The following is a 22964-nucleotide window of genomic DNA, read 5'->3' as shown; positions in this document are numbered from 1 at the left end:
TTAATTGGGAAGAATTCTCAGATGATCTCTGGTTGTGAACGTACAGTCAAATGTCTGTTCTCATGCAGAGGCTTTTGCCCAAACTAGAAATTGTTGCAGGAACCCAAGTGGCTTTCTTTTCCCAAGAAATACTACAGATATTTTCGAGTAAATAACTGGAGCCATGAGCGAATGGCGTTAGTTCATTATGCTAATGTTCACCAACAAATGAATAAAATTACATTTCTGACTTCAATGCAGATCCCTTTGAGAAGGCTGATGAGCGGGAACCACTCACTAATGCAGTCAGGAGTGACTCAGCTGTCATTGGAGGTACCGTACTGTCTCTATTAAAAGTTAAAAGTATATTAAAAAAAAATACAACAGAATAGGAACTGTCTCGTTTTGTTCTGTCTGATCATCTTCTAAATTGTACTCATCTCCATTTCAGGGAGCGCTTCTGCTAACACCCAGGGCACTCTTTGCATTCAGTTGTCTTTGTTGAAGTCGTTCTTCAAAAGAGTTTTATTGTTTCAGGATATGGAAAACGATAACAAAATTTTCGGTATCGAAGGTTTTTTTTTTTTTAATCTTTACATACCATTATTTGCTAAGTTGGTAGCTTCAGCCATCTAGCTGTAGAATTACAGTCTTTCACATTTGTACGAATGCACAAAAACAAATAGGAGTGAAGCTTCAGTGCTGTACCTAACTCTAGAGTTATGCATATAATTTTAAACAAGAGCAAAACTAATCCAATTTTCAAATAGAAGATGCACACACAAGACTTTGAAGATTATGTTGCTATATATCTGAATATATGCATGTAACTTTAGCTGCAGAAATATAGAATGATTGCATGTACTTTGTACCTGCAACAAGTTTCAAATAGAAAGTAGATGACCCGTCTAGTACAGGACAGGGAGATCACAGCCCATGACAGCACTCAGATACCCACTGGTTGCGTACGGTGAATGCGCCTGGTGCGCACCAGCTCACCTTTTCCATTGCACTGTTTCATGCTTACCTGAGGGGGCATATTGCAGGAACATGGTGGTCATTTGGCAGTACACTAATTCGGGCCTTTTCAAACAGGCCAGTTGACTGAAGTGGGTGTACGGCAGAGGTGGGAAGACCAGCCCATGTAGTTATTTTAGCTGTGGGTCTGCTTCTCAAAATCAGCATTTGCTCTTATGTCTGAGGCACGCAAGGGCATAAGGTAGGCCAAAAAAGCAACCTTGAGACAATTCTAGTCACTCACATGATTGCTTGGCTTTGCTTGTAGAGTAATTCCATTGGGCAGAGTGCTTATAAGATATTTGACTGCATCCTCGATGGAAATGCTGAAAAGACACTACCATTAGAGTTACAAGATCAGTCAATAATGGCTTGAACATATGGGAAACATTTTGACAGTCATTTAATGGCCTGCCACTATGGGCATAGCCCCCAGTATACAATAGTGCGATCAAACTGTTCACCATGCTTCAGGTGCTTGGGGTTTGGCATTTATTTTCCACAGTTCATGGTGGGTTGAAGCATGACTGAAATTTGGCATGGTGAAGGGGTAACAAAAGATATCACCTTTCTGGAGTTGTTTCCAATTCTTGTGACAGTTTGCATTTGGAGGTCATCAATAGATGTATGCAGGGAGTGATTTCTCTCCTCAGAGGATTGATCTTGCAGTGTCTCTATTATAATATTCGCTTTCTACATGTTCTGGGTGAGTAATACTATAGCTGATGCACTCGCTTGTTTCAAGTGACCCACCTTCAGGTCCGTGGCACAGTTTGCAGACACTGACAGTACACTTCTCCCTGAAGTGGTTTGGCAACTGATGCTGAACTCGCTGCCTCCGAGCACAAGGAGGAGGAGGAGCTATCTTAGAGCCTTATCAGATTTCTAATTATTTTCTGGTTTAAATGAAATCAAGCAGTGGTAGCCAATCAGAATTACAGCTACTGTGCAATTCACACTTCTGCACAAGCAAGAGGGATTCTCCAAGACCACTATGTTATCCTGGCTATCAAGGTTTAGTTATTTTCACAAAGACAGTAGGAGATGACACCCCACAAGTAGGTTTTGTAGTTAATCTCATAGGGAACCATTAGATGATGAGGAGGGCAAGGCCATAGCAGAGGGTTAAATGATTTCTTCGCTTCTGTTTTACTAAGGAGGATGTAAGGCAAACACCCATAACCAAAAAAAGCCAGGTCAGACCGTCCTTTGCTTGAAACCCCAAACACATGAATGGAACTGTAGAAAAAAACTGTGAAAGCAGGCAACAGATGTTGCCAAATATTCAATACTGAATTATTAGTTTGGGTGTAAACAAGCCGTGTGCAAATGCTAGACCTTTTTGAAAAAGAGTTTCCCTGAGTCTCTCAGTCATTTAGCATTCGGCCCCATAAGGGTGCCAACATAATCTATTTTTCAAGAGTTTTTTTGTTGCAGTTAAAACAATGTTTGCAATCGACAAATAAATGTAGGCAGTGAACTGAGGGAAATAACTTCTGAGGAATAAAAGGTGCAACCTTAAATATAGTACAAATCAACCCAACTCTAAAGTCAGCTGGTGTTTTGGACAATTGGCATCAGAGGGAACTTATCCTATATATGGCTTGCTCCATACTGTATCTTTTGATCTCCAAAAGTTAAAGAAGGTTATACCTATGCCAGAAGTGATATTTAAAGGTGATAATTCAGAGGAAATGAAACAAATCTCAGTGAACCTGGAAGATGTAATAGGGCAAATTGACAAACTAAAGAGTAACAATTCAGCTGGACCAGATTGTATACATTTTATTTATTTATTTATTTATTTAAAAGCTCTTCTATACCGTCGTTAATTTAATTCACCATCACAACGGTTTACAGAAAGGCACAATAAAAAACTATAATTGGTATAGATTATAAATTACACATGTGCCAACATAGGACAGTAACATATTTTTAATAAGAGAGACTATGTGTTAATTAAAGCTTATATGTCGGTTAGGAAACTGTTACGTGGTTCAAATCTACGTTTAATATGTATTTGGAGATATAAAAGAAAAAAACTGATTGCTTATCTACCGACTGTTTTCCTCCCTCTCTTTGTCTTTATAAAAAGCTTGTTTAAAAAGCCAGGTTTTTAGATTAGTTTTAAATAGTTTTAAATTTCTCTGCAGCCTTATTTCGAGTGGCATGGAGTTCCATAGAACAGGTCCAGCCAGTGACAGAGCTCTCTCCCTTACTTGAGTGAGGCATGCTGATTTAACAGAAGGAGCCTTATTAGCAGATCAGAGTACTGAAAGAATTGAAAAATGAGATTGCGACCTATTATTATTATTAAGCTGCAATCTATCATTAAAATCAGCCACAGTACCTGAAGATTGGAGGGCAGCCAATGTAACGCCAGTTTTTTTTTTTATAAAGGTTCCAGAAGTGATCCAGGAAACTACAGACTGGTGAACTTGACTTTACTGCTGGGAAAAAAAAATCAAAAGTATTACAAAGAACAAATTGCTGAACATATAGATAGTCATAGTTTAATGGGACAAGCCCAACATGAGTGTAGCCAAGGAAAGTCTGCCTCATTAATCTGCTATATCTTTTTGAAGGTGTAAGTAAACGTGGATAAAGGTGAGCCAGTTGATATAGTGTATTTGGATTTTCAGAACACACGAGAGACTCTTGAGGAAATTAAAAAGTCATGGGATTGGAGGCAATGTTCTATTGTGGAGTGAAAACTGGTTAAAAGAGAGAAAACAGAGAGTAGGGTTAAACGGTGGATTTTTTCATTAGAGAAAGGTGACTAGTGGAGAGCCCCAGGGATCTGTACTGGTACTACTGCTGTTTAACATATTTAAAAATGACCTAGAGATGAGAATAACAAGTGAGATGGTCAAATTTGCTGATGATACAAAATTATTCAAAATTGTTAAATCACAAGGGGACTGTGAGAAATTGCAAAAGGACCTTGCAAAACTAAAAGTCTAGGCATCCAAATGGCATTAATGTGGATAAGTGCAAAGTGATGCACACAGGGAAGAGGAACCCAAATTATAGCTACACAATGCAAGGTTTCACATTGGACAGTCACCACCCAGGCAAAGGATCTAGGCATCAATGTGGATAGTATATTGAAAATCGCCCAGTGTGCAGCCAAGAAAGCAAATACAATGCTAGGAATTATTAGGAAATGAATGAAGAATAAAACAGAGAACATCATAATGCCCCTGTATCGCTCCCTGGTGGGAGTAGTTGTGTACAATTCTGGTCACCGCATCTCAAAAAAGATATAGCAGAATTAGAAAAAGGTACAGAGAAGGGCAACCAAAATGATAAAGGGGCTGGAACAATTCCCCTATGAAGAAAGGCTAAAGAAGTTAGGGCTCTTAAGCTTGGGGAAGAGACAGCTGAGGGGAGATAGGATAGAGATCTATAAAATAATGAGTGGAATGAAACGAGTAAATGTTAATCAGTTGTTTACTCTTTCAAAGAGTACAAAGCCTAGGGTACACACAATGAAACTAATTAAAAGTAATACAATATTTTTTTACTCAATACATAATTAAGCTCTGCAATTCATTACCAGTGGTGAAAGCTATTACTGTATTTGTTTTTAAAAAAGGTTTGGACAGGTTTCTGGAGAAAGATTCCATTAGCCACTATTAAGGTGGCGCTGCAGATATCCTCTGCTTATTCTTGGGGTAAGCAGCTTGGAATCTCTCTACCCCTTAGGATCCTGCCAGGTGCTTGTGACCTGGATTCACCACTGTTGGAAACGGGATACTGGGCTTGATGGACCTTTGGTCTGATCCAGTATGGCAAACCTTATGTACTTTTATACTTAGGGAAGGGTTGGCATTATAGCTAACACCTTATCAGCAGAATGTGGATGATTGCCTGATATGCAAATTAAATGTAAAGCTGGGTGACCTGGTATAGGAGTATACTTTCACGAGGTCCTTATTCTGTCATTGTTTGGATAGCAAATTTAGCCAGACAAACCTATCCAGCTAACTTGGGAAGTATAGTCAATAATGCAGCCACACTATTGAATATAGCCAGTTATTTTAAAGGTAGCTGTCCTATCTTTATCTGGCTAACCTCAGGACAGCTCTTTGACCCAACCAGCCTTAGCTGGCTAAGTTATATGGCTAACTCTAAATATCATGGTCTGAATGAAAATGATCTGTGGATCAAGAAGAGGAGTGGCGGGCGGGGTTACTGGTAGGATGCCGATACCTGTGCAGTTTCTGTCTAGGTTGAGTACCTGCTTCAAAGGCAAAGCCATGGGTGGCCCTCAGATGCCTGTGCTCCCTCACTTTTGGCTCAGGCCTCAGCAGGCAGTATCATGCCCTGTCTATCAGCAACTGAAAGGTGCAGGAGTTAGAGTGTCAGGGGGAATTGGAATTACTGCCAGTCCATGATCCTCTGCACCTTTAAGGACGCTAACTTGAATGGGAAACCCAACTGGCCATGGCCTAGACATGTAGACATTTGAGGTCATGAAAGTCTTTGTTTATTTTTGGCAGGTAATTATTTATCATCCTTCCTTTCAGCCCCTTCAAAGTTCAGGAGTGGCCTGGGCTAGGTGGAAGCCTATTTAAATTGCGTTTCAGCAGCCTGAGAAATTAACGCATGTATAAAGTAGTTTCCTTAACTATAGAGGGAGAGTGAGAAACATCAGAGGCTGGCTAGGGAGACAGTGAAAAGACTGGAGAAAGAAAGTGCTGGCAGAAAGATCCAGATAAAATGAAATGTGCTAGTCTACGCTCCCGAGTCCTGCACGGATCTTTCTGTGTGAGAACTGGTGCAAAGTCCATAGCTAAGGTTGCAAACTGGCTCCAGATTTTCAGGACAAGCTGATCCTTGCTTTTGTTATGAATAGCAAAAGGGAAATCTCAACAACTCCCTGCATGCAATGGGGTAAAACCAGGACTGGATCAACCTGTCCTGAAAATCTGGAGCCAGTTGGCAACCCTAGACGCAGGTAAAAAAATGCATGCAGTCTTCCTCCCAAAGCAGTTTGAAAATTGCCCCATTAATGCGCAAAATTCCTGACTATGCACCTTGCGTGCGCCGAGCCCTAGGGGAGCCCCGATAGCTTTCCCCGTTCCCTCCGCCCCCCCCACCTTCCCCCACCTTCCCCTCCCTTCCCCTATCTAACCCGCCCCCAGCCCTATCTGAATCCCCCCACCTTTGTTTCATTATTTACGCCTGCTTCTGTTAGGTGTAGGTTGCGAGCGCCGGCCAAGTGGGCCTTCGTAGCCCTCTGGCCACGCCCCTACCCCGCCCTGGACCACCCACATCCTGCCCCTTTTTTCGAGCCCCAGGACATACGTGCATCCCTGGGCTTGCCCGCGTGCGCCGAGCCAATGCAAAATAGGCTCGGCGCACGCAGGAGCGGGTTTTTCGTGGTTTCGTGCGTAATATACGCGCGTAACCCTTTGAAAATTTGCCCTTTTAGATGTAATTTTTTATGAGTCAAATGATGTGATATTAAATTAAACTTATAGGGGGCAACATACAAAGAGCACGGGTAAATAAATAGCAAATTATACAGCCAGTTGTAATGCATGCACATTACCTGGGATTTTCAAAGGGAAACCTCACAAGCACTTTCCCTTTGACAATGTGCATATAGGGGCAGATTTTCAAAGGGGTACGCGCGTAAGATATGCACGTGCCCCCTGAAAACCTGCCCCAAGCTCCCCTGCGTGCGCCGAGTCTATGTTGCGTGCGTATCTTTTAAAATCCGGCGTACCTTTGTTTGCGCCGGGTGCGCGAACAAAAGTACGGGCACGCGTACTTTTGTAAAATCTGCCCCATAGTGCATGGATTAAAACCACCCACATCCTTTGCGCCCGCTCTTTTGTGCAGGCGGCAGAGGGAGGGAAAAATGACCTGTGTGCACGCCCGCTTCCCTCCCCCATCCTAAACCTGCCGAAAGGAACGCCACGTTCTACTTCCGGCAAACAATACGTGGCTTGGGAGCCCTGCATGCGTTGTTAACCACATTTGAGGAGGGCAGGCTTGACCAGCTCAAGTCACTTCCTTGCAAAAGAGGATCATTGCTGTCCCTGAAACACCCTGCTTGCCCTCATTGCCTGCAGAGAACTCCCCACTGGTACACCCAGGACTGAGCAGGTCTCAGAGTATAACAGTGGACCATTCGCTTTAGAAGGATAATTTAGATCAAATCCATCATGTGCCAGCTTAGAAAACCGCTCTAGTGTTTTCACTGCAGAACGGCTGCAATGCTCTGACCGCTTTACAACAATGACGTTTTTAGGCTGAATTAGCCAACTGATTATGCCAAGGCATATGCTGTAGTAGGTGTACCCCAGTTAAGTTGGTCATTATTAGTATCATCGGTTACTTCCACCAGGTATAAAAAAAAAAAAGTCTTGCGCGAGACTAGCCTCCCGCCCCCCACAACGCACACTCTTTTCCCATCGCAGGTGCAGGTTTATGTGAACCACATTATTTATTTATTTGCTCTTTCAGCTTAGGTCACGCCTTTCTCCAGGCAAAGCCTGCCCGTGGTGCATGTTACATTGTATTATAAATATCGGTGACTGAATTAGCATGCATCGTGAGCTCCTTCAGCCAACACATCTCGGGAATCGTGTAACTCCATTGTAATGCTCTTTGCAATCAGTTCTCTACGACGCCAGCTTGAGGCAGATTTCTTCCCCCGCTCAGAACTGCATTGGGATGATCCCACTTTGCAGGGGCCTTCTACTTTCTGAAGCGTCCCCACCAACATATTTGAAAGACAAGGCATGTCATCTTTAAGCAATTCAGCTATTTACTTCACTTAACAGTAAGAGGTAACAGTGCAACAGTTTGCTTTGCAGTAGTAATAGGAAGGAACTCTGTAGAATGCACAATTTAATTAGCCCCAACCACTTGACCATTGCTAGTAAGGAGCCTGAGCAAAGTAGGGCATGGCCTGGAATACTTGACTCACCAAGATAAATTATTCTACAGTGTGAAAATCTTTTGGGTTCCTGATAAAAAGCCAATAGACAAATCCTTTTCTTTCGATATGTTTCTCTCCAGGTGTGATAGCAGTCGTGATATTCATCATCTTTTGCGTTGTGGCAATAATGACCAAGTTCTTGTACCAACACAAAGAGAGGCATCGAAAGAGTCAGGCCAAGGAGAAAGACTACCCTGAAAACCTGGACACCTCATTCAGAAATGAAATGGATGTGCAGAACCCAGTGAGCGAGTGCAAAAAGGAATATTTCATCTGACGGACTTGACCCTTCCTCCCCTTCGGGCCCTGTTTGATTGGATCCTTGCAGCCTTTCCCCATTGGAAAGGAAACATTCTGCACCAGAGAGACCAGCAGCCACTGAGCATCCCCTGCTCTTCAGAAGTATTTCAAACACTCCACCATCTCTCCTAGAGCCCAATCCATTCTCACATGCATGGTTGCATATTTTAAGTGTTTCATTTACAAGATTTTGCAAGAACTAACATTTTACATGTTGGGTCCACTTTTTCTGTTTTGTTTGTTTTAAGTTGTACTATGACTTTTGACAGTGGAATTGTGGAAAAGTGGCAAATCAATAGGGCCAAGGTGTGGGATGGACAGGAGAGGATAAGATGGAAGATTACTGGTTCATTTTCAGGTGCACTTTTTGAAGTAAAAAAAAAAAAAAGATAGAAAAACTTAAATACTTTTAACACATTAAACATATTGCCTTTATTATGACTTTTAGGCTTATAAATAGTTACAAACATCCATCAACAGCAATGGACAAGCAGCCATCAGAGGGCACTTCCTAATCTACTATTATAATAAAGAGCAGAAGTTTTAGAACAATGCAATGTAGAATAGACTAGACTAAGCATAGGACAATTCAATTTGATATCAAGAAGGCTAATAAGCCTTCGATCACTTACAGACACACTCAGTATTTGAAAATTCGCAGGTCCCCTAGCTTGAGGCTAAAAGAGGTGCTCTTAGTTGAACTCTTGCAAACTGGCACAATAGAAGTAGTTGTGCCATTGAAGAAGTGGGTCATTATCACATAGGCTGAGATGAAGAAAAATGATCAAAACAAATAAGAAGTTATGGGATTTTTTACTAGAGTCCAATGCAGGGATTTTTCCACAAGAGCTGGGGAATGTACATTGTGTACCTTCTCTTTATATCTGGCGTCATTGCTGAGATGCGATCATAGGATAAGTTTGGATGTGAGAACATTTGAGCAAGTTTCATCTCTGCCAACCTGCCTGGATGATCAAGGAGAAACGGAGATTGCTTTCTCATATGGCCACATCATATATTAACAAAGGTGTCTGAGGCATAGAAGAACATCGGTTTCCACCTGATGAGTTGTTATTGGAAAAGGCTTAAGCTGATTTTACAAGATGGGTAATAAGTCAATCCTAAAACAGAGAGGCATTTCAAAGCAAGCAACGGCTGTTAAAATCCAGAATACCTGAAGTGCAATTTTCAAAAGCCTTTTACCTGTGTAAATGGCTATTTAGTCAGATAAATAGAGACTCTGAAAATTGGCCACCACTAGGCAGGTAAAGGAACAGGCAAAGTTCAACAACATGTATACATTTCAACCAAGGTTTTGAAAGCTTAGCCCCATATTTCTTTGTACAAGTCATCATTCCTACTTACATTATGAATCATATCCTGTTTATTCTTATACCAGCACAATGTAGCTTGAAGGATGAAATATCGAACAGACCCGGTAGAGAAGATTAAGCACAGGGAGTACAGTTATAATGAAAATTGAATCTGTAAAATGTGTCCTCTGGGTTTCAGAGCTTGGTGCTGTTTATCCGTCATGATACGATAGCAAAAAAAAAAAAAGGTCTGCAGCCCAATATTAATACTTTTTTGGATGAATTGTTATAAATAATAAGAATTCCAAGTTTTACATGCAAAATGCAAACTGTTTAAAAATAATCATTCTTCCATTCATTCGGGGGAGAAACATTACCTATTAATGTAAAGTTGCCTCATACTCACTTAAGGATGAAAAAGGCATGAGAATTTATAGACTGACATTTGTTCAAAGGGAGAGAACAGGGGAAACAATATATTACCCAGTACTGTTAACTTCATTAAGACCGAGTTCTAGTGGGGTTGTGCATTCATTTCAAACAAATGCTGAATTTCTCTAAATGAGGTCATTTTCGGTTCACTCCAAATGGAACAAACCAAAAATGACCTCTCATAAAAATGGGTATTTGCAGGGGGGAAAAAACTGAGTGGGGGGAAGAAAGGGGGAAAGACCTTCCATTGCCTTCCACCCCCCAAGACGAGTCTCTGGGCCCAGCCAGGCTCTCCACAGGCCCCCTCTGAGCCTCCTCCAACTGGCAACGTTGAGCGAGACCCAAGTCTACCTGGCTGGGAGTAACCGGGCCCCTCCAGAAATCATCAGGGCAGGGATCATCCCTAGCCCTTACTTATCCTAGCGCCAGGTTGTACAGTGTATGACGTTTTACCCCCGTATCAATTCTGGAATCCCTCTTGCCATTGCTGTCTGGGTCATAACCCCTGCACCGTGCAAATTACCCCAGTGCCCCCTTCTAAGCCTGTTGCAGACATTTATTTATTTATTTATTTTATTTAACAGTTTTTTTATACCGACCTTCATAGTAAATAACCATATCGGATCGGTTTACATTTAACATAGGGTATAACTGAAGGAACAATTCAGGTAAACAATAAATAACCATAGATAGGAATAAGTCAAAGTTACAATCAACGGGAGTCAAGAACTTGGAAGCTTAAAACAAGCTGGAAGGAAGATAAAGGCAAGTATTAATTATGAAAGATACGATAGAGAGAACGGGTTAAAGCTTGGAAGTGCTTTAACCTGGAGGTACCAGAGTCCATAGTTCATGAAAATAAATGCCAAGGCCGGATGATACTTATTTATTATTAAATTTAATGCTATTTATATTCCGCCCGTAACAGAAACCCATGCTGGCCATTTCTGTTAGTTTCATGCAGGCTACCTTGGCTACCCTTGCCAGTAGATGATGCTCCCTCTGCCCTTTCCCGTTTTGCATGTAACAATTCCCCTGTGTTTATTTCATACATTTTTGAAGTCCATTACTATTATAGCTACCACCACACCCTTTCCATGAAAACATATTTCCTGGTGTTCCTAGGTCTATCACCTTGGAGTTTCATATCTCGAGTCCAAATCCTGGTTCTTCAACTTTCTTTTCCAAAAAAGAAGGTTCACTTCTAGTGCATTATTAATACATTCCAGGTATTAGGGAGGTTAATTTTCCAAACTGTGGACAAGTGTGTGCTCCTACCCCTGGAAGCATCTGGCTACTTTTATGCAAATATTTTATAAACCATGTGGAAGGAGCCGCAGAATTTATGCGCATAGTAGTTAAAATATGCACCCAAAAGTAGACATATGTGGAGGAAAGTATGTGAATAAGAAGGATGCATGTAATTTGTGCTCATCTGATGTTGGCTTCTTGGATTGTGCAGACACATCAACCAAATGGTTCTGCAGTCATTCAAGTCCTACTTTTCCACAGGAGCCATCAACTTCTCAAACAGCTAATTCTGCAGGAGGAGGGCTGCCTCTTCTCTAGCGGGGACATTTGGATATACCTTGGGTGCATGTCCTGGGCAAAACAGACCCTCCTCTACCATTGTAGCCACCAGACCTCCTACCCCTGCAAGGTAAGAGCCATCAAGAAGGTAGTCTTGGCAGCAACTGTGTTTAGACAAGGGAAAGATTGGGTGCTGGATGGAACTCAGTCAGCAGCTTGTAGAACATTTTACTCTGGATGGTGGGCTACATAAGAGCAAGACAAAAAGACTGTCTTGAATAAAAACATGTGTGGCAAACGGTTACACTTATTGCTTGGCAGCTGGGAGGAACCCTTTGGACATCATTTACTAAGTGGCAATGTTATCATGTTCACGGAAAGGGTGGTGGGTGCATAAAATTAGCTGCAAAAGCAAGTGCTAGAGAAAGAAATGCTATCTGATTTCCTGAAAGCATGGTGGAAGCAAGGAAGATCCATAGAGGCTATGTAAAGAAGGAAAGCCACTCAGCAACTGTGGCCCATAGCTAGTAGGCATTAGGAAAGGAAATTGGCCATTCTGCACGACTGCTATGGTTTCTTTTGCTCCCATTTATATTTTACTGTCTTTCTGAGTGTCTAGGTAGAGGGCTTAGAAGAAGGCATGAGCCTGCACACAAAGGAATGTGTGGAACAGTTGCACGCCAAGCTCGAGCAGGCCTCAGGAAAGTATACCAGCGTCATATCTGCAGGGTTTCCCATTTCTTTCCCTATGTACAGCTTAAGGCTACAGTACTACTAGCCATCTGTGCTTCCCACCTCTAGAGAAAGCTCTCTCAAGGCATTGATATTGTACTGATAAATAAATAAAGGGGAGATGGCATCTGATTTAGCATGCAAGTGTTAAGACTACGTGAAAGGCTTGAGGCACAGTGCGCTGCATCCTAGGGATGCAGGAAGCTCTGCCAGAAGCGCCTGAGTGTTTTACCCCTCCCGAAGAAGCGCTTTGCATGAAACACGCTCGGGTCAGGGGATAAACTCTCTTGTAAAATTGTTTGTCTTGAAAATTTGTCACATTGGAATGAGACATTGATGAAATAAAGTTCACCATGGAAATGACTTTGTGGCTCAAGGCCTTTCACATAATCTTAACATATGCATGTTAAATCAGATGCCATCTCGCCTTTATTTATTCGACTATTCTGTGAGACAGGCACTTGTCTTCCACCACTATATTGTGGACTTCCACATTGATATTGTACTGACAGCTGATTACAAGACAGGCATTAAGGGAGACTAATGCAAACCCAGAAATGTGTGCTTAGTTTGTATGTGCAATTTTGCACTGCTGAAACTATAAGCACTGTGAGGTCCATATAATTGAAAAGATTTGCCCAGGTAACATTCTGGAGTTACCCGTACAAATTGTTGGATTCAAAAATTACTTCCTGATCTCTGTTTAAATTTTGTCTGGGTAAATCATTATCCACATAACATTTATCCTGATTAAAAGAAAAAAAAAAGGAGGTGGTGATGGGGAATTCCATGTGCAGGACTTAACTTTAGCCAGATAGCATTGATATTCAGCACTATCCAGATAACTTAATCTGGATAGTGCTGGATATGCTGAAGGACTGTCCTAAAGTTATATAGATACATTTATATAGATAACTATGACCTTAACCAGGTTTAATCAGTAGAGTATGTAACCAGGCTTGTTCTGCTGAATAGCCAAATACATTTATCCTGGTAATTTTACCCAGATAACTTTCCCACTCCTCACCTTACTCAGTATGGTCTTTTGTGTCATCTAGTGTTTACTGTAGCCTTGTTATTCTAATAACTGTGTACCCTTTCCAACATGCTTTCTCAACTCTTAGAAGGATTCCTAACCAAGTGCTTTAATAATTGCCACTGTTACTAAATTATTGGAGGCAGCTGCCAGAAATGTCCATTCCAGTTTGGCACCTCACCTTACTCTGCCATGTTGTTCATTCCAGTCTTCCAGAAACCTCGTACAAGAGTAACACTCATGGACGGCACTCGATCTCATGCTCAGTGCAGGTTACACCAGTGCTGGCTTACCTTCAACTTACAACAAGCCTATCTCTGTATCTACCCCACATGTTGACCTGATATGCCACATCATTCACATAACTAATGCTCATAGTGAGTGACACTGTTATTTATAACCCACTTTTTGGGCACTTCAAAGCAGATTATATTCAGGTACTGGGTGTCATGTTACCAGTGGAGTTAACCCCTCCCATACCTCTTTCCTTTTACAGATACCAGGGGTTCCTCTGAAGAGAAGAGAAAGGGAGCAGCTCCAGCTCCTCAAAGGAGCATGGGGGCCTCCGAGGATTCAAATGAGCTGTCATCATCCCGGCTTCCCCGCAGATTACCACACCCGGCTCCTTCACCCCTGCTGCCAGCTGCACCCCCCCCCCCCCCCTGCCCAACCAGCTGCCACCAAATCTGTATCTAAGTACTAATTCACTCTAAACATCCCTCTCAAAATACATTTTTTCAACAAACACGAATGCATAAAAGCATTACGCTTTAATTATTACAAATCTAGTCTAATAGTACTACTTCCCCAAGGCTTCATTAGCTGGAATCAAGTGGCAGCCACAAATCTAACAGACACACAAGCCTGAAGCCTTAATTATAGTCACATAAATTCTCTGACCTATTTATTTATTGGATTTATATTCTGCCTTTCAGGCACTTCGGAGTAGATTACGTTCAGGTACTGTAGGCATTTCCCTATCCCCAGAGGGCTTATCATTTAAGTTAAGTGCAGACAGGTGGCCCACATAAAATGTAGTCCCTATTTTATAAAGAAACAAGCATAAAAAAAATGCACCTAACTATTGACAACATGTTTAGGTAATGTTCTCTTCCCATAAACCCATTTACAGGCCCCTTGTGCACTGCTATTTTCCGTGCACAAACCTAGCCAAGGTCTTTGACAATTACTCTCTGAAATGTCTCTATCTTATCCTCTTCTATCTCTCTTCCTACATCTTCACATTTATTTCTAGAGGAAAGTATCACTCCCTAGTATCCTACCCTCACCCCCAAGCAGCTTAACCCGTGGCATAAATAAAGGGAGATGCTTATAAAACACAAAGTTGTGTCCTCTCGTTATTCTGATCTCTGAGGAAAGCGAACTGTTTTCTTGTGTCCTAGTCCATGCTGGATAAGTGAAAGGTTTCTAGGGTCCATGCCAAAAAAAAAAAGAGAAAGGATTCCTGTATGATGCATGTAATACTGAGGGGTTCAATAAAGATTTATAAGCAGTCTGCACTCAGAAGTGTATTTTGCAATCCAAGATTGTGGTTTATTCTAGCAATAAAATAACTGGGAGGAAAAACCTGAGTAGCGGCTATGATGAACTCTAGATTTCAAGCAAGTAGTGGGAGAAAACAAGACACAGCGAGGCCGGTTTTTAAGCCCCACGGGAATCTTGCAGCTTCGCTTTGGAAAATCCCTTTCTAAGGCAGGGAAGTTAAAAATAAACTCCCTGTGCCTGCTGTGCAGGGATGGTCTTGGATCAGCCTCCAGTGTCCATCCCTTTTTCTCCTGCACCTGGAGAGGGCGGGAGGAATTTCAAAGATAAACGCCCGGCTACCTGCCAAAAGTCCCTTTGAAAATTGCCACCAGTATATAGCAAGGTAAACCTTCCTTTCCGCAAAGATCCCAGCCCGTTAGGTGATGTCACCATCGTTTTCATTAACGTGTGCACAGTAGAAGGGATACACAGCCATACGCTAGGATATGCTTTCTTCTTCTGCTGACAGAATAGGGAAATTTGTGAAGATTTAGATCTGAAGTGCCTCTGAATTAGTAGATGCTGAAGCAGTGCTCTGTGATGGTGGGATTCCCTGATGGGGACATGTGAGCGTTACTTCATTTGGGCTAAAATGAATACAAGACCCCATAATACCCCATGATATTATTCTCATTCCTAAAAACCATTCAAGCCTCTTGTTCTTCTCCCAGTTCCTTCTTCCCCTGTTTTATTGTAACTTTTTTTTGCTTCTCGTCACCTGTTAATTGTTCTAGGTTATCACCCCCCTTGTTACTTGTAAACCGGCATGATGTGATTCTATCATGAATGCCGGTATAAAAAAGCTTTAAATAAATAAATAAATAAAGCCAACAATGGAAACCATTCTCAAACCCTCATTGCTAATAACTGAAATGCTGCTTAAATGTATTTCATTTCCTATTGTTGATCACTTTTATCTGTGCTTTAAGTTTGGAGTTGGTTCCTTTCACCGAACATCCTTGTAGACAATTCTGTATTAAGAACAACAGTGAGCTTTCATGCTCTGCTGGATCACAGCCACTTTACCAGGAAACCAACATATCAGAGCAATTTGACAGAAAGTAATATTCATGAGGAACCTAGTCCAGTAGCAGGTGCAGCTTCCTGAAAGTCCTTAGCATCTGTCCTTATAAATGTTAAAGAAATGCACAACCCAGTCGGGGGGTGTCTGCAGTCATTTATTCCTTGCATTTTGGTTTGAATTTCATTTCACTTTATTATTTATTCTTGTTTATTTAAAATTTAAAAAAAAAAATTTTTTTTAAAGAAACAAAAACAAAAATTTTGCCCTCATCCCTCTTCCAAAAACCTAAATCTCTCACGCCCAGGACCCCTTTCCAATTTCCTCATCTCATGAATCTTACAACTATGTTAATATATTTCACATGGCAGGAGCCATCCAAAATCGCTCCTTTGCCCACAAGTGCTGTGATTAATAATGTCGCTGTTAGACCAAAGCCGGCGCCATTTTTTATTTTTTCTGTACTCATTGGCAGATTTAACAATAATACGAGCTTGGGTCTGCTAGTGCCACTGATGATTTTGTCATAGAAAATGGCACTGACCAGGCCCAGGTTGGTGCCATTTTGTACAGAAAAAAAATAAAAAATGGTGCCTGCTTTGATCTACCAGTGCCATTTTTAATAACGGTTCCAGTGGGACAGGAGCGACTGGGGATTGCTCCTGTCCCGTGAAGAACATCAACATGATAAGAGGGATCATCAGGATTGAGGATTTGGGCCACAGAGTGATTATTTATTTTGATGGAAGAAGTTTTTAAAATGAAAGGAACGGAAACAAATTAAATTTTGTTCGTTTTTCTTTTGTTTCAGTTTAAAAATGAATTGAAGCAAAACTTGAAAATGTTGTTAATGTTTCCCATAATTGTTTCAATTGAATGCACATCCCTTCAACTCAGTCATAAAGGTACTGCCATTTCATGGTAGACGTGTTTAATAATCTTTGCTACAGGAAGAGGAAGGACGAGATTAGTTAGGGTTTCCTCAAAATCTTCACCAAACAATGTGCTTTTTGGAGGAAGACTCCACTTTATAAAATGGACACCCTGCCAACTCCCTAGTGAAAAGGTTACCTAAACCTCAATTTAAAACTACAATTTTTGTAAGATTTGCAAAAAAAAGGCAGCGCAGTAGCCTTTACAATAGATCATTGTATTTTGGGTGCATGTTTTGTGTATTTACTGATATGCACTTATTTGCCTATTTAGTAAAGCAATCTAATGGTTCTTCCTTCATGCATATTTCAGCTATATTGACAAAAGGGAGTAACAGCAGACAGACACCTGGTAAATGGAAAAGAGGATTGAACGGTATTGTAGAAAAGATAAGAAACAGGCAGTCTGTTCTGCAATACAATTCTCTATAAAAAGAAAAGATTGGTCCTGCTTTCTCAAGTTTTATTTTCCCATAGACACAAAACAGCGGAGAAAGTTTATGTTTATAGTGACATCGTTCCAAAGTGCTGCCTGGCAAAGTCCAGCTCCAGTATAAAATGTGAGCTTGGTCTTGTTTTTCCTTCTCTCATCTCAATGTATTCTTAAGGGATGAGCAGGTCAAAAGTAAATGGAGATGGGAGTTGGAAAAGGAGGACTGGATTTCATATTGTGGGATGTCCGGGAGTTAGGTGGGCATTGCCGTGTCTGCCTTCCTGGAGCTGTGTTAGCTCAGGCTATGGTCAGCCTTTCTTTTATGGCAAAAGCAACACCATTAACTGTGAACCTGGACAGAACCTTTTTTTTTTTCTTTTTTTAGTGCCTTCAGTTCCACTTCTTTTTTTTTTTTTTTTTTAATTCAGCACCTATGATATTATTTCAGTAGGAAAACACTCTGGCCCTGCATTTAACATTCATTTTGCTAAGTAAAAAGCCTTTCATGAATTTAATACCTGATTGAGCCAACATGGGATCACAGAGAAACTTCAAGAATGATTCTTGTGATGGGTGCAGGCAATGGAAAGGGTTATGAATGTGTAGCTTCTCTACTGGATGCAGTATTCAGTGTCCAAACGATTTAAGGCTTTGTATGTTACAGCCAAAACATTCAATTTGGCCCAGAAAGCTACAGGGCGTCAGTGAAAGTTCCTCAAAACGGGAGTAACAAGGCCTAAAAGGTGCTATTATTATTCAAGTGACTGGCCGCAGATTTTAAATCCTTTGTAATCTTTTCCAGAAGCCTTTCCGTAGCGCCCACGTAAAGTGTTGGAGCAAGCTTCTCTAGAGATTACCTAATGCTGGAAGAACCGACACTGAATCGGCAAATTCGAGATTGGGGGTTTGAGTAAAGGCAAACCTAGCAGAAAATGTCCAAAGGCTGATTGCAATCGAGAGGTAACTCCCAGCCTCCATGCACAGCCTGGCGTGCAGGCGGGCTCCCCCAAAGCCCGAATAAGCATGCGAATGCTAAGGCAAAACTCTTCGGTGCCGACTTCCCTCATCCAGAACTGGTGCCTTCAAGGAATTTGATTCTTCCCAGATCGCCCTTCGTGGCACCCAGATTATTCAAGTTGATACCATTTGTCTCTTTTTTGGACTCAAAACAATTCCATTTAAGCTTCTGTTCTAATCTATTTTGAAATCAAACATATTTGAGATCCGGGAAGTCTTATCTTAGTACATCAACTTTCCATATTTACTATTTTCTTTCAGAAATTATCAAAACATATTAATCATGAAAGCGAAGCAGTTCCACGACATAGATGGTTATTTTAGCTTCCGTATGCCTGAACTCTGTGGAGAAAAGCAGATCCAAGCAAACTGTGTTCCGTTGTAAAAAATTAAGTAAGGGTTAAATGTTATAGCAAAAGGGAATTAACCGCACACATTTGTAGTTGCATAGAAATGTAATGCCACTGTGTATTTTTTAGTTGCTGAGTAGATCATCCAATTACCAGTAACATAATGCAAGTGGATTTTGCAGTTCTGCAGCTTAAGCTGTTTTCTTTCATCTTGTCCTTCAAATTGTGTTTTGTTTGGCTGACTACAGGAATATGAACTAGGAGGCACCTTACTTTGAAAAGATGTGAGACATTTTATTCCAGCTCATCATGTGGCTCTCAGCCTTTTTTTTATTTTCACACAAAACTCTCTTCTGCCACTTAAACTTTCAGTCCTGCTGTAGAATTTTCAGTATTTAAAGGGACTGCTGCTTTTTTTTTTGGAGGAGGGGGTTTGCACCGAAGATGATCTTAAAAAACCCCACACTTTGCAGTGCATTATCATCCTAGATAGGTCTCTTTTCTAAAAATACTTTAAGACAGCACCTTGTTTTTAAATCCCTAGGAAGGCATATTCTCCTTTTTTTTGTGATGAAATAATGGCTCAGATAGCCCTGGGACAAGGTTGATGTCACCTAACCTTAATCATGTTCATTCCAGCCAGGTCTCACAGCTTCTGTCATTAGCATTTGATTAGCACTAACCTCATTTCCCTGGTAAAACTACCTAATTTAAGAAGCAGCCGTCCTTTCTTTGCATGAGAGATCATTCATCTCTTCCTGTCAGGCTGAGACCCCTGGGTGACAGCGGCTTTTACCATGAAGGTCTTTGTCATGCTTTTCTATGTCTTGTACATCTGCCACGTGTCATCTGTATACGAGGCTGGCTCTGACAGGGTGGAAGGAGGAAGTAGCTGTTGGCCACATTCCACTGTCTGGATGTTGGTGTACTGTAGGAGCCGGAGACGAAATGCAGCATCGCTTTCTGAACATTTCCCTGACCGTCACGGAAGCAATCAAATGTCTTACTGTCAGGCACCTGCCTGTTTAGCAATAATTTATAATGAGGCTCCTTCGTTGTGGGGAGGTCAAGTCGGGTGTGTGATATCGCAACCAGAAGGGAAGCTGGACAGGCTAGACGGGCTTTATGTGGCATCATAGTCCATGGTTCTGTGAGACGTCTTCTTTAGACTAAGCTAGGAGAAAACAAACAAGCTGGTTTGGATTAGATCCACGCCTCCCACCTTGCCAAATACATTTCTTACCTTCCCTTCCTAGGTTCAGAGCGGGGTACAATATGAACATACACAATCAACAGAACAGAGATATACAGTAGTATTTCCAATTCCTGATGGGGCATAGAAGTCTGGAAGGCCACATTTTTAAATTTCCATCCAAAGATTAAAAAAAAAAAAAAAAACCAAACTATTCACAAAATACCTGATTATTTCCCATAGAGGTTTTGGACCCAGAGATCAACCTGGGTGTAAATTCTCTGTTTCTCTGAGGACTCCAATCAACAATAGAAAGAGATGTATGTCGCATCAAGTCCTTTGTAAACTATATTCTCACATCCAGCTCTGAGCAGGTTTGGCAACCAAGGTAGCTGTGAGCCTGGGGGCATCCGAGCCCAATTGTAACCCATAATCTGAAAAACATATCCCATAACAATGTCCAATCAAAAAGTTCCATTGTTTTAAAGACTAATATTTGAAAACCTTTCATTTACTCAATTAAGCCACTGTAGATCTGAGACCAGGGAGTTCATGCCAGAACTAAACTCTCTGAATCACAATGCTGCATGCCAGGCAAACAGTAACTGTTCAATGGAAATATGGCATGGTTAGTACTTACGGGAAGAGCCCTGGTCTCCTGCAATTCCACGGCAATGAGAAGGTCTGCAGAATCCTGGCCTTGCCATGGAATTCCCCAATTCAGACCAGGGCTGTAGGCATTGCACCAAATCTGGAGCCGTTATCACCTTTCCTCCTATGGCCTTCCCCATCCTACCTTGATCTTGGATTGGAGGAGGAGGAACACAGCAGCAGAGCAGCACCTCCTGCCACGGTATCCTCACTCGCTGCTGGGGCCCTGGTGCCATGCTTTGAATCTCACAGTGCTATTGTGACATGCTCGGTTTAAAAATACAGGATTACTGGTGCCAGGCAAGGGAGGAAGGTGCCACCTGAGACTCTGAGGGGTTGAGGGTGAGCGAGCATATGTGGGGGGGAAATGAAGGGGTTTAAGGGGGCAGGGGAGGCAAGGGTTAGGGAGGGGATCTGAGAAATTGCAGGGAGAGGCAGAGCGATAGATGCAAGAATGTGTGAGGGGTGTGAATGGAAGAGAGCAAATGGATCTGAGTGGTGTGGGAAAGATTGGAGGGGAGGCAAGAGTGCATGAGGGGATTGGAGGAGCTATGCTGTGTGAATGAGAAGACGAGGGGGTTTGGGTTGCAATTGAAAATTCTGTGCGTGAGAGGATCGATGTCTAGGGGAGTGATATGAGTGGAACATTTCTCTCCTGCCCCTAGACCTTTCCCAGATCCCCTCTTTATCCCCGATCTCCTTTCCCTCCCCTCTTCTCATTCCCTCTTCCTCTCCATCTATCCTCTTCTATCCCATATCCCTCTCAGCCTCCTGCCTGAGATCCCTTCCTTATTTCCTTCTGAGATCCACTCTCTCCCCATCTCCAGATCCTTTTCCCTCCCCCTTCATCTCCGGCACCAATCACTTAAGATCTCTTTCACACGGGCAAAGAACCACATAAATTAACTGGACACAGAAATGTCATTTTTATCAAATTTAAAAAAAATACATTATTTGAATTGCAAATATACTTATTTATTCTATCGCAATGGTTCACAAAATATAAAACATAAAATGAAAGACAATGCAAATGAAATAAAATTATAAATATCATAAACAAAAAATCAAGTAATACATTTTAAATAGTGCGAACATTTAGTTCAATAATTCAGTAAAAACAAATTAATAGAATAAAATAATTAAAATAAGAATAAAAAATATAAATTAAAAATAGAGAATAAAATAAGAATACAAGAATTAGACAGGTAAAAGCCTCACTAGTATTAATGCTTTCCTCATCCAAGTTTGCTTCTGATAGTTGTTGAATCTTCTCAATGTCAATAGTTTTGAATCTTCTCAATGCTTTCTTATTCTTACTCCTTTTCCTTATAGTGCTTTCATAAACAGCCATGTTTTTTAATTTTTCTTAAAAACTTTTTAAATTGCTTTGTAATCGTAGTTCAACAGGTAGTATATTCCAGACTTTAGGGCCTGCTATCGATATTGCCCCGGCTCTAACCTCGCTTAAATGTGCGGTGCAAATTTGTCACATAATTGTTGCAGAATTTTGAAAAATCTGCCAAAGAATTTACTAACTCTTGCCACAGAGTCTTGAAAACCCTGCCACTGGAAACCTGGGGCTCTGCTTGTGGCGAATGCTTTCTGCTATGCAACCTCCTTCCTATGGCCAGCGATGGACAGCAACAGCCCATAAAACCTTCTTAGAGACAACTGGGTTGCACTAAATTCTGTCATGTGCCATATTTTAATTATGTCCTGAAATCCAATTTTCTCCCAATGCGCTGTGTGTCTTAGGAGAAAGAAAACGATATAGTGGACTTCCTTTTCATAAAGAATAATGACTGGGAGAGAAGAATTATTCCGATGCAAATGTGTTTCTAAATGAGTTTCACCTTAAATCTCACCCTTATTTACATATGTGAAATATGCAGAGTTCACAAATTGCATCCTAAATAAGACTGAAAATGATCTACTGCATATGCGCGTGCTCCCTTCATTTTAACTTATAGACATCTTATGGATGTTTCATTTTACACATAATATAAACATATTAGAGGGGATTGTTTTTTCCATCCTTCAGGGCTTGCTTCACCTCAATTCATGGTTCAGAGGAACTTCCAACCAATAAGAATCTGGGAGCTAAAATGAATTGCATCCTGTACCTAAAAAGAACAAGCAAATTAGAGGCACTAAGTTAGGGCTTCCCAAACCTGTCCTGGGGACCCCACAGCCAGTTGGGTTTCCAGGATAAACACAATGAATATGCATGAGAGAAATTTGCATACCATGGAGACTCAATCTATGCAACTTTATATTCATTGTGGAGTTCCTGAAAATCCGACTGGCTGTGGGGTCCCCAGGACAAGTTTGGGAAGTCCTGCCCACAGAAAAACTGACAAAAACAGCTTTATTGGTTTTCTGTCTAGACCAACTGCTGCTCTTCTTGATGTCGGTTTCATTACAAAATGCGTGACATCCCTTTCTTGACATGCAGCATCAGTCTCCTGGAATCATCAGCTTCCAGACTTGGGCATAAGTGCTCTGAGCCTGTTCTGCCCCTGATAT

At 41.4% G+C, this 22964-nt stretch overlaps 1 long non-coding RNA gene across 1 annotated transcript; it reads left to right on the top strand.

Annotated features, from left to right (window-relative positions):
• Positions 1–237: 237 nt before the first annotated feature.
• On the top strand, positions 238–8689 carry LOC115093437. Its single transcript, XR_003857308.1, has 2 exons — positions 238–312; positions 8035–8689. It is a non-coding gene; the product is annotated as an uncharacterized LOC115093437 (long non-coding RNA).
• Positions 8690–22964: the final 14275 nt, after the last annotated feature.

Source organism: Rhinatrema bivittatum, chromosome 6, assembly GCF_901001135.1.
Source record: "Rhinatrema bivittatum chromosome 6, aRhiBiv1.1, whole genome shotgun sequence".
In the NCBI taxonomy this organism is placed as follows: Eukaryota; Metazoa; Chordata; class Amphibia; order Gymnophiona; family Rhinatrematidae; genus Rhinatrema; species Rhinatrema bivittatum.
This window is presented reverse-complemented; position numbering and strand designations above follow the sequence as displayed.